This window comes from Labeo rohita, chromosome 7, assembly GCF_022985175.1.
Source record: "Labeo rohita strain BAU-BD-2019 chromosome 7, IGBB_LRoh.1.0, whole genome shotgun sequence".
Classification (NCBI taxonomy): Eukaryota; Metazoa; Chordata; class Actinopteri; order Cypriniformes; family Cyprinidae; genus Labeo; species Labeo rohita.
In genome coordinates, this window is record NC_066875.1 from 29,735,066 (window position 1) to 29,748,010 (window position 12,945).

At 39.2% G+C, this 12,945-nt stretch overlaps 2 protein-coding genes across 2 annotated transcripts in view; both read right to left on the reverse strand.

Moving 5' to 3' along the window:
* Positions 1 to 12,945, reverse strand: part of LOC127169006 (intelectin) — a 508,248-nt gene that overhangs the window by 66,970 nt on the left and 428,333 nt on the right. The window lies entirely within an intron of this gene.
* The window catches only part of LOC127169004 (intelectin), a 411,380-nt gene that overhangs the window by 15,330 nt on the left and 383,105 nt on the right, over positions 1 to 12,945 (reverse strand). The gene's annotated exons all lie outside the window — the stretch shown is intronic.

Sequence of the window (12,945 nt, forward strand, 5' to 3'; positions counted from 1 at the left end):
TGAGACGAAACGAAAAGTCATAACTTTATTTCATTTTGTTTAGTAATAGTAATATAATGCATTACTAATGAAATTTGGGTAATACTATTACTCGTTACAATCTCAGTAACGCAAGTTACAACAACATATTTTAACTCAAAATTAAGTGGTGAATTTACCAACACCGCAAAACAGCACCAGAGAAAAAAAATCTGCGTGTAAAATAGTTTGTCTATTTTCTGTTGCTGGAATTCGATAGTTAAGATGACTGCCGAGATGGATTCTGCCCCACCCAGCAAAAACTCGTCGAAAAGACAACAATGCTAGACGTCTAAACAACGTAAAAATTTGGTTGAAAAGTGAAAGACGAAAAGACGTCTTTTTCAGGTCGTCGAAAAGACGTCTATAAAAATGACGTTCGACTTCAAACAATCCCAAATGTGGTTGTAAATGATTCCAGCCGAGGAAGAAGGGTCTTATCTAGCGAACCAATCGTTTATTTTCATAAAAAAAAATACAATTTAAAATACTTTTTAATCTCAAACATTCGTCTTGCCTTTCTCTCCCTGAACTCTGTGTATTCTGGCTCAAGACAGTTAGGGTATGTCAAAACACTCCAATCGTATTTTCTCCCACAACTTGAAAAATAATTCCGAAATCATCCTACAATCACTGCAGAAGTACCGACCCCGTCTTTGCGAAAGTGACCATGCAAAGAAGATCAAACGCCCTTAATAAAAAAGGTAAAACAGCGATATAGGCCGATTTTGAAGTTGAGGGAGAACATGAGATGGGAGTTTTTCAACAAACCCTAACTGTCATGAACCGGAACAAAAACAGAGGTTGTGATGAGCAAGACAAGACGAGCATTAGAAATTAAGAAGTATATAAAATGTATTGTTTTTATTAAAATCACAGATCGTTATGCTAGATAAGACCCTTCTTTTTTGGCTGGGATCGTTTAGAACCACATTTGGGATCGTTTGAAGCCGTATTTAAACTGCATTTTGGAAGTTCAAAATCTGGGCACCATATCAGTCCATTATATGGAGAAAAATGCTGAAATGTTTTCCTCAAAAAACATAACGACTGAAGAAAGAAAGAAAGACATGAACATCTTGGATGACAAGGGGGTGAGTACATTATTTGTAAATTGTTGTTCTGGAAGTGGACTTCTCCTTTAACCACTGACTAATGATCAAGGGACCTGAGAGATACACACCCATAGTTTAGGTAAATTTATAGTTAAACTGAAGACCTTGATTAGTTCGTTCAGGCACACTGGACTAGGTTGGAGCAAAACGCTGCATGTAAGTGGACCTCAAAAGACAATGTTGAGATCTCCTGCAATGTGTTCTAAACATGACAGAGAGGCAGGATGACTGCTAGATTGATGACTTACAACTCTGGTTTCCAGTCCTGGGCATTGAGGACCAAAGTTCTGCAGAGTTTCTGGTGATCCTTGATCAGCTGCTCAGGTCTGCTTAATTGGTGTTGGAGCTATCAATCCACTGAAAAATAACAAGCAATATGAAGTCACAGATGCATTTTTATTTATTCTTGTTAGTCTTACTATATTCTTAAAATAAGTTCTCTTTCAAACAATCGCTCGGTATCTCACTATGGGAAACGCCTATGGAAGCACCAATTACACCACGTCTGTCCGAAGGACGGACCAATCACAGCTTGTACAAGGAGCCCACCCCTCTCCCTATATATACAGCTGTGATCCCCAAAAACGGCATTCTTGTTCTCTTCCCCGTGAAGACTTTCCTTCAGCACCTAGGCTGCGCTGCTTTCAGTGTATAAATGTACCGTCAGGGTTGACGTTGCCAAATGCAGTGCAGTCGAACGGAAAGAATCTGTTATGGATTCTCTGCTCGTCACTGAGCGCATCTACAAAAAGAAAAATCTGTTGTGGGTTCTCTGCTCGTTACTGAGCTCCTTTGCTAATTATTAGCATTGTCTTAGCTAACGCGTTAAGGCGTTCTAAATACTGGATTTTCTGACTTACCATGTCGGTGTCCAAGGTTGCGGCGGAGAAAGGCAAGAGAAAGCTCATGCCCGGCAGCGTGTGGTTTCATGATCTCGGGCCGGGATTCGCACCCGATGTGTATCGCATGCATGGGTCTCAAGCATGCTCAGGCTGCGTTGGCGGATACAGAAAGCTGCTCGCACTGTCGTGTAATGCCTGCCAGGGTTCTAGAACGGTGGCTTCGGGTGGCTGCATCTTCCAAAGATGATCCGGTACTCTCCGCTGTTCCTTCTTCAGCGAAAGGGGCTCAACCCTCTCCCCTGTGGGATACTCCTTCCTGGGGGGATATTATGGATTTGGAGTCCCCTGAGTTTACACCGCTTTTCGACCAGCAGCTGCTGGCGGAGGGCGACGAGATCGAAGGAGATGAAGAGAAAGACGAGGAGATGTTAGCTCGTCTTCTTCGAGAGGAGCCGGATGATGAGGAGGATGATGCTATCCTGTGTGCAGCCCAAGCATCCAGGCCAGTGAGCGCGCTAAGTGGCGATATGGCGTCGACGGTGGGGGATTGCGACTTAGTTGAGGTCTGTAAGCGTGCAGCAGCTAAGCTTGACATCCCTTGGCCTGTAACTCCCGGGGATCCGGGAGTTAAACAGGATATCTATGACGGTAAGAGGCTCCCTTCCCGCCTTCCCCCGGCGAAACAACTGCTCCCTGCTTTGCCGGCGTGCATAGCAGAGATGAAGCGCTCATGGGATAAACCTTTTTCCCATCGCGTGCCCGTCAAGGGCTACTCATCTCTTGATGTGAGTGAGATGGAGGGGCTCGGGCTTTCTAACCTGCCCACGGTCGAGCAGTCAGTGGCCCACCACCTGCATCCAAACAGGCGGACTACTCTCTCATCGGCCAGCCCCTCCCTCCCTGGGAAAATGGAACGCTTCACCGCTTCCATGTACCAAAAAATTTATAAATCTTCGGCGCTAGCGGTGAGGGCGCTCAACGTCACTTCATTGTTGACGGCCTATCAAGCCGAGTTACTGGAGGAGCTGGGCACGCAGCTCGACACCGGTAACCCAAACCCAACGGTTGGGGAGGAGATCTGCAACATAACATTGAGATCTTTCTAGCTCTGAAGCATTTTCGCCCATTCTTGGAGGGTTTTCATGTTCTAGTCAGGACAGACAACACGACGGTGGTGGCATATATCAATCGCCAAGGGGGAACGCGTTCGTTGCAACTGCACAATCTAGCGTGCAAGCTGATTGTCTGGAGTGCCGCGTATTCCAGTTCGCTGCGCGCAACGCACGTCCCGGGAGTCCTGAATGTTGGAGCAGATCTCCTGTCGAGGGGCAACCCGTTATACGGAGAATGGGCATTCCACTCGGAGGTGGTGAATCAGATCTGAGAAATTTACGGCAGGGCTGTCGTAGATCTATTCACCTCGCGAGCAAACGCAAAATGTCCGCTGTATTTCTCTCTCAGAGACGAAAATGCACCCTTGGGTGTGGATGCGCTGGCACACCCGTGGCCGAATGTGTTGCTATACGCATTCCCACCGCTGAGTCTAATTTCTCCCACCCTAGACAGAGTAAGAGAAAACGGATTATCTCTCCTTCTGATAGCCCCTCTTTGGCCAGGGAGGCTGTGGCTGGCAGAGATTGTCCAGCTCCTTTGGGGAGAGCCCTGGCAACTCCCATTGCGTCGGGACCTGCTGTCCCAAGCAGGGGGGCAAATTTTTTACCCTCATCCGGAACGAATCAATCTTTGGGTCTGGCCCGTGAAGGGTTGAATCTAAATGCACTTGGGCTTCCCCAGGAGGTCATAAATACTATACAGAGTGCTAGAGCTCCATCAATGCGCTCGCTGTATGATCTGAAATGGCGGGTCTTTGAGGACTGGTGCACTCGTAAAGGAGTTATTCCTTTTCAGTGTGCGGTGAGTGAGGTTCTCTGTTTTTTGCAAAGCTTACTGAACAATAGGAGAGCGTTCTCTACCATTAAAGTTTACCTGGCTGCAATTTCGGCCTGTCATGTGGGCTTCGAAGGAGTTTCAGTGGGCCGGCACCCTCTTATAGGCCGTTTTATGAAAGGGGTGAGGCGTTTGAGACCAGTGTCGAAGCGACTGGTCCCGTCATGGGATTTGTCTATGGTCTTGAATGCTTTAACTCAGGCCCCGTTTGAACCTCTGGAGAGTGTTCATATTAAGCTCCTATCGTTGAAAACTAAGCTAAGCGAGTGGCTGAGTTACATGCCTTGGCGGTTCATCAAGCATGTCTAAATTTTAGTCCGGATGACAGCAAAGTTATGCTGCTGCCAAACCCAGCTTTCGTTCCCAAAGTCAGTAATTCAGCTTATAACTGCTCTGCTTTGGAGTTACGTGCTTTCTACCCTCCTCCATTTTCTTCTTCAGAGGAGAGGAAATTGCACACTTTGTGTCCTGTATGAGCGTTACGCTTTTATGTAAACAGGACACGATCGTTCAGGAAAAACGATCAATTATTTGTTTCATGAGCCACTCATTGTAAGGGTAAGCCGATCTCCTCGCAGCGCCTCTCCCATTGGATGGTGGAGGCGATCGAACTAGCCTATACATCTATGGGTCTTCAGTCCCCAGAGGGCCTTAGGGCCCATTCCACGCGAGGTATTTCTACCTGTTCAAGGGGATTTCGGTGGGAGATATTTGTGCGGCGGCAAGTTGGACTTCCCCCCATACATTTATCAGATTTTACCTTCTTGATGTCACTGCGCCTTCATTAGCTCATGCAGTTCTTAGAGTTGGCTCTTTGGAGAACTAAAGTCTTGTCTTCCTTTTTCGAGTCTGTTCAGGTGGCTTCGGAAAGCATGCGTTACGGGAGTTGGCTATATCATTCCCATAGTGAGATACCGAGCGATTGTTTGAAAGAGAACGTTAGGTTACTTGCGTAACCCCGGTTCTCTGAGAACAGAGCGAGGTATCTCAGCAGGCTTCCCTTCTCGCATAACACGGGGGAAGAGCGTGCTTAGAATGCCGTTTTTGGGGATCACAGCTGTATATATAGGGAGAGGGGTGGGCTGCTTGTACAAGCTGTGATTGGTCCGTCCTTCGGACAAACGTGGTGTAATTGGTGCTTCCATAGTCTATCACGCCTGGGGGCAATTCCCATAGTGAGATACCTCGCTCTATTCTCAGAGAACCGGGGTTACGCAAGTAACCTAACGTTATCATTACCTTGTGTTTTATTGATGATTTTCAGTCTCTGAAATAGAAAAGTTCTATTAGATATGAATGGCATCATACCAGTTTTAACACAGTGAGCAAAATGCATACAACATACGACACAATACGATAGAACCTATTATAATCAGTGATGCTGTCTACACTGGATGAGGCACAGCGCAACACTACAAATCCCAGACAGCAAACTGATGCCACGTTCTATTTAAATGGACTAATATTTGTATCCCTTGTGTTATTAACATTTGTGGTCAGTTTTGTTTATGTTTTTGAAATAACTCTCTTATGTTCACCAACAAAACTGCATTTATTTGATCATAAATAAAAACAGTAATGTTTATTATTACAATTTAAAATAACTGTTTTCTATGCAAATACACTGTAAAATGTAATTCGTCATAAATAGAATGCGGTAGCAGTTTACTGTCAGGGATTTGTTGTGTCGTGCCACGCCGCATGTAGTATAGACAGCATCAATGATTATAATGGGTTCTACTGTATTTTGTCGTGTCGTGCCACTCGCGTCCAGTGTAAGCTTAATGATGCTGCAAAATCAGGTTAGATCACTTTTTAAAACGTACTGAAATAGAAAATAGTTATTTAAAAATGCTAATTTCACAATATTACAGTTTTACTGTATTTTAATCAAATAAATGCAGCAGTTTTTGCCATAAAAGACTTATTTCAAATACATGTCAAATCTGACCCTTACACTTTTGAATGGTAGTGCATGTTTAAGTTATTACTTACTAGTCATATGGTAGTCATAATGTCTAGAGATGTTTTTCGACAGGAGATACGCTCCAACTCTGGTGCATGGCCATTAGAATGGAAGATTCTAGGAAGGAACACAAACAATCTGGAACATAAACAATCTGTCAACAATATTTATTATACAATGTCAGGTTTATTAGAAGTAAACTATAGCAAAGGTGAAATGCAGAAAAGAAAAATAAATAATATATAGAATATACAAAACAATACAGTTTAATAACAGAATTTACATTTTAAGGTTTACTTATTTAATGCTCACTTATGTTACTTATGTTTGTATGTTAAAGTCATTTTAAAATATCTAACAAGCAAACAAACATAAAAGTATATAGATATATAATTTTGTAAAAGAAAATTATAGATGCATGGTGATATAGGCTAAATATATTATGAAAGATACATATTAAGTAATTTAATAAACTTTTTCAGATCACTTGTGTTTTCTATCTCTCTCAGCAGCTCTCTTCAGAAATTTTAAAATCAGGAACTTCTCCTGTGTCATAGAAGTTTTTTTCTGAAACTGCTGAAGTCACAGGACAAGTGGAATCAATATTTGTTTACCATGAAAGGTCAAAACATGCTTAAAGTACTTTCAGCTCATTTTCACGCTCCATGTTAATTTTGTATTCGATTAACCGTATATTGCATACTTCTAGGTTAAATTAGCTTACTTCCTTTCATCCAATGACAAATTGCCTGCAAAACCTTTATATAAAAAAAGCAAAGCAGCAAGTAATGTTAATTAAGATGACATTAAAAGCCCAAACTTTCATAAACAAGAGCTCAAGTCAATAGTTAACCTAACTTACCTCTTATAGTTCATAGCTTATAGCATTACAGTTCAGATGCTAACAGACTTTTTCTGAAGACAATAAACCATTTCTATAAAGTAAATATTCAACAGAAGTGTGTCATTTACATGAAAGAAAGTGTCAGGAACACATGTATGTACTATTTGTGTAATATTAGAGACTAAACTCACCTGAAATTTATGAAAAAAAAACTGTAGGAGACGTGTTTTGCTGCTGGACAGTTGAGTTTCTGCCCCATTTCCATGGTAAATCCTAGGGCTGCACGATATATCGCATGCGATATCCTTGCGCATTTTGTCATTAAAGCCAGTTCTGTAATCAGCAGTAAATCTCCACCACCTGCATGCTTTCAGATAGAGCAGCGTCAATATACAGAGCCGTAATTCACCGACAAGCTGCGCAATATTATACATCGATATTATCAAATCACGCTGCGATAATAAAGTTTCTTGCGTAGCTTCTCGGTGAACTACGGCGTAAATGCTGCTAAATCTGAAAGCACGTGTAAATACCAAATTTAATAACATGTTTTTTACTTAAAACTCACTTCATAACTTAAGTCGAGTGATTCAATAAATCCTTCTGTGAGATGATGTGGCTTCTTACAGAGAATAAGAATGCTATAAAATATTTTATAGCATTCTAAGCAGTAATACAAGCAATGTCAAATAACACTGCATTATTATATACTGTATTATAATGAAAACTATAATAAGAAGTCAGATAAACCATATATTGTCCTAGTTGTGTGTTTATTAGTCACGTTAAATCAATGAAAGCAGTTAAATCTTCTGTTTATTCAGCTGCAGTGATCGTTATTTCCTGGATCCTTTATCGGGGCATATTTGGAGATTTTGCGCGAGAGCGCCCTGGCCTTCGGATGGTGATTTTACTACTGAACATAGAACGGTGTATCACGGACAAGATGCGCACATGAATATCGCAGCTTTTCTTAATATCGATTGCGATATTGTCGCATTGATAAACCTAATAAAAACTAAAATGACAGCTTCACACAAAGACTAGACTAAAACTAAAATTAAAACAGGCCGCCAAAAACAACACTACTACGCAGGCAGGGAAATGTCGCCTTTTTAACCTTTTTCACCGAAAAGCTGGAAAATACAACCCGGCTAAGGCTGAGAAAGTGCAAGTGAGAAGTGAAATGCGGCGGAATCGTATCAGAGACTTAATGATGGCAAAATCATACATGACAGTAGAAGTTTTGATAAAACTTACAACTGGTCTTTTTTATAACAAAAAAAATCACAGGCCCAGATACTGCTGTCATTTTCACAACAAACAAGTTAGAGTGACAATTTAAAGACCCATATGAAATCAGTATAATGATTTTAAGCTTATCAGCCTATTACGATTATCTAAAACCATAAAAAGTTATTTTAAATCAAATAAACGTCAATGATACTTAAAATATTTTATTTTAGCTAGTTGCCAAAAGCAGCATTTCTCATTTAATTTAGTTTAACACGATGTACTAAATAAATCAAATTAAAAAGGAAATAAAAAATGAATGTAAACTGTGTATATATAAAAACAAAACTAACTAATAATAGTGACCATACAGAGAATAGTGACTTGCGTCCAGATGCCGGTAAATTACTATTTTCAGTGTGTATGTGGCTTAAAAGCAGGAGTGTTTTATAGTGAATGCTGGCTGAAAGAGTTTTAGATTATGTGATGGTCAGAGGTGTAGTAATTCTGAATGGATCCATATATATTAGCAGTCAGGACTTGCTTATTTGTATTGAAAACATGTATTTAATTAAATTAAATTTAAAAGTACTTATTTTCATTAGATACATGTAGTATGAGATGAATATGTTTCTTACGCACAGTGTATATCACCGCCCGAATCCGTTCACTTCATTTTGTTCACTTCTGATGTTGTCCACTCAACTGTCATACACTAGATTAGTAAATGAGTGAATAAGTGAGCGATTTCGGATACAGCTACTGACTTTTTTCCGACAGGTGGGGTTTAGCTTACAATAGTGATGCAAAGTGAAGCGTTCTGAACCAGCGAAGCTTTCAACACGAATGTTTTGGAGAAAGTTTCATTACTCGAAACTTTTTAAACGGTTCATATGTGGTCATAAAAATGAACAACACCTTAGTGCTGTGCTCCATTACATCTGGTTCTACAAATGATTCTTTATTTTATTTTATTGTAATTGTCATTGTCAAATTCATTCATATGTGTCGGTGTACTAGCACTAAAATAAGTAAAATAAACGAAACATAAATTCATACATTAAATCAATGATTTGTTTATTTTAACTGTGCCTCAGTCCTTAGACTGTTACGTCTTGGGCAAAGTAAATTTTTGAGCTCAATATATGAATTACGATTTAAAAAATAATAAATAAACAATGCTAACACATTAGAATGTAATAATGAAAAGGAAACGGCACTGATGTTCGCTTCGTTTGAACCAGATACTGAAGCAGTCACGTGGTTTTCAAGTGAACGAAGCTTTGGACGTCATAGATCACGTGCTTTTTTTCAAAACAAATCAAGCTCCGATACAGTGCTTCAATGTGAAATGTGCCTTTTTTTATACAAGCTTCCCCGTTGAAACGTAACATCACTACAGCTTACGGCTCTTCTCATTCATTCCTATGGTATCTATAAATGGCGATTGAGTGTAGCAAAACTCTACGTCAAGGCTGTAATGTGATTGGTTATTTGGGCACATGTGACCAATAAAGACAAGTTTGGGAAGGCTATAAATGAAGGCCTGCCCATCATTTTGTGCTACTTTGCCTCGAGGAACACGTGAGTAAAACCAGTCTTGCTAAGCTAAAATGCTATATTTGAAGAAGAAGAGAAAAAAATCCTCAATAATGACCTAACACTTTCTGTGATAGCCTGCAAATGCACACAATTTGTTTGTTTTCTAGTAACATAAAAGAGGAGTATTTCTTGGGTCAAAATCACATGAACTGCCTTTGAGATTTCACAGTTTCCAAAATATGAGATTTTCTGTTGTTGTATTAAGGAGTCTGGCTGTTAGAAATACATACTGGTCAAGCTCCAGCACTTTTTATCAAATAACTGCAAGCAGAAAATTTTCAAACAAGCCACAAAATATGTCCACCCTGCCATGGACCAATTCAAAGGACATGAGATAAGCAACAGGCACAATGAGAAACCCTTACGTAATATAAAGAATGATTTCAGGAATGTTTTCTACACTGCGATTTGTAAATCGTAAATCGATTTAAAAGGGCATTTTTAGATTTCTAAGGCTGTTTGTATCACCTCATTAAATGTATGCATAGTATTGTATGTCAATTTCTTACAGTTGAATCCGTAAATTCGATTAGAATAGTACACTAAGACACTATGGGGCTGTTCCAAATCAAATGAAATCATTATATAAACAAATGCTCAAACCTCAATAAACTGGAGCAATGGTGTAAAGAAGAGTGGGCCCATGTTCCTCAAGACCGATGTGAGAGACTGATAATGTCTTGCAGAAAATAATTATTTCAAGTAATCATAGGGTGTCCTAACTCTGTCACACATGGCTTTTCCATTTTTGGCTTTATTTTTGTTAAATAATTTTTTTTAATGTATCTTTCTCTTACTGTTCTCTACTAGATTATTTCTACTCTAATCCAAGCTTGTCTGGTATTTGTGCTGCTGTTGATCTCTGCCTGTTCCCTGGATTACGTCTTTTGGATTCTGATCTTGATTTGTTTGCCTGGTCTCTTCGCTGTTCTGACGCCGACCCCTGCTCTGGTTTTTGGTTTACCAGTTGCTAGTATTGAATGTCGTCATTCTACTCCTGAATCCTTTTCTCTTTCTGACAGGATTGGAATCATGGAGGGAAGATATGAGGAAGTCTTGCATCTCCTCACAAATAATGAGTTCCCTGTGCGGTACAATAAAACTGCACGCCAAACTTTAAGGCGGTATGCTGCAAAGTTCAGAGTCACAGGTAAGTGACAAAGTCTGTTTTGTGCCAGAAGCGCTTTGAATTGGGTATAGTTTGAGCACCAAATGTGAATTTGCAATCTGATATAAATTAAGTTTGCTAATTTCTGGTTGCAGATGGCATGCTCTATTATGGAGGAAGGAAGGCAGTGAAAACCAAGGAGGAGTGCACAGCATTGTTCTGCATGAGCCACATAAGCCCAATTGGAAACCACTGTGGGAAACAAAAAACCCGAAATGCACTGTGTGAGAAGTATTACTGGCCAGGCATGACTGCAGACATTGAGAAATGGGTAAAAACTAAATCAAGTAATATTACTGACCAGTCAAACAGTGTTTTTTTTTTTTTTTTTTTTTTTTTTTTTTTTCCGCCCAACTGTTGTGTGCCATTGTATTGAAAAGTATTATATTTGTGTATACACGCACACACAAACACGTGCACACATTTAAAAGCTAGACAATTAGTTAACTATATTTTATTTGTGTGAATTTCTCTAGGTAACCGAATGTGATCAGTGCTGCGGGTGTGGAAAGACTTCAGTGGCTGACCACAGATCTGGCATCCATGTATCTAAACTTATTTTGCTTTTATATTTGAAGAGTTCAGATACAAAAGCTAAGTATCATTTGAATTTTTTTTTTTTCTAAAATTAGCATTTTTCTCAGGCTCCTCTGTATATGTTCAGTTATTTCTCTTTAATGGCAATGAAAAGAACCTATTCTTTGCCATTAAAGTGAAATTGCTAAACCTACACATTGGAGCCTGATAAAAATGCTCACTTCAGAAGAGAATTTCAAACGACATTTAGAGGCTTTTGCATCTGAACTCTTCATTGATCTGATTTGGTGAAGAAAACATCTGCCTGCTGATAGTCACACTTTGTGTCTTAGCTTTTGTGTGTGTGTGTGTTTTTTTTTTTTTTTTTTTTTTTTTTTTTTTTTTTTTTTTTTTTAAAGGCGTCTTCAGTCTGGGAGTATGTCAGCATGGATTTGACTGGGCCACTTCCAGAAACACTCAATGGCAATGTCTTCATACTAACTGTCACTGACTACTACTCAAAGTGGGTTGAAGCATTGCCATTGAAGGGCAAATCCCCAAAGGAAGTAGCAAGAAATGTATGTTCTGTAATTTACCGACACGGCTGCCCAGTGAGAATTCTGTGTGACCAAAGCAGAGAGTTCGTCAATGAGGTGAATTGGTATTACAAACCATATTTTTATACTTTTTAAAGTTGGCATGAAATGAATGCAATTGTCTGTCCTCCCTGTTGTGAAATTCTAATTCTGAAATGGCTTCTTGAATAAGAAAAATAAAAAAAATAACAAAGGACAGTACTTCATTTTATCTGTATTTGTGTGGGCATATATTTTAGAATAAACATTGATGTGTACGGATAAATCTTTTATAATGAACTGTGATTTTGAACGTTCTGTAGACATGTTTTATTTTATGTCTAGAGACTATATTTGTACATGAGCAGAGAAGTTTATTTAAAAAGAATATTTATGCAGTGTATAAATGTAATTCTTTTAGGTCAACGTCTCTCTTTGTGACCTGCTTGACATTTCACTGAGGGCGATTGTGGCTTATCACCCTGAAACAAATAGTTTTGATGAAAAAAAACACTGAAAACACAAAAAGGTAAAGTATAACTATATGTTCTTTCCTGAATGGTGAACATTTTAAACCTGTTTATAGCCCAGAATGTGCAGGGATTTTAAAGTTTCAAAGACTTCAAGTCAATCTTAACTGATTAAAGTTGTGGGAGGAAAGCAGGCTATATTTATAAATTTGTAAACCTACAGTTTTTTTTTTTTTTTTTTTTTTTTTTTTTTTTTTTTTTTTAAATGGATTCTTCTGAACAATTTTTTTGTTTATTTTCACAATACATTTTAGGGCTCTCACAAAACTGAGGAGTGAGCACCAAAATGAGTGGGATGTTTTCCTGGAGCCAGCTATGTTTGTGCAGAGGACCAAAGTCCACAAGACTACAAAGCTGAGTCCTTTTATGTTGATGTATGGTCGGGAGGCCAGATTTCCTTCCCAAGTAGCAGCAGAATTGCCAGTAAGTAAAGGGTTCTTTAAAGGATTAAGTACTAAGTTTTTGAATTTAGCCTGAATTAATCCCAGCTGTACACAATAACAACGCAAAGTTCAGTCCAATTAAATGTGTATGTACCTTCTATATATATATTTTTTTTTTTATTTTTTTTTTATTAGCAGACCAAATG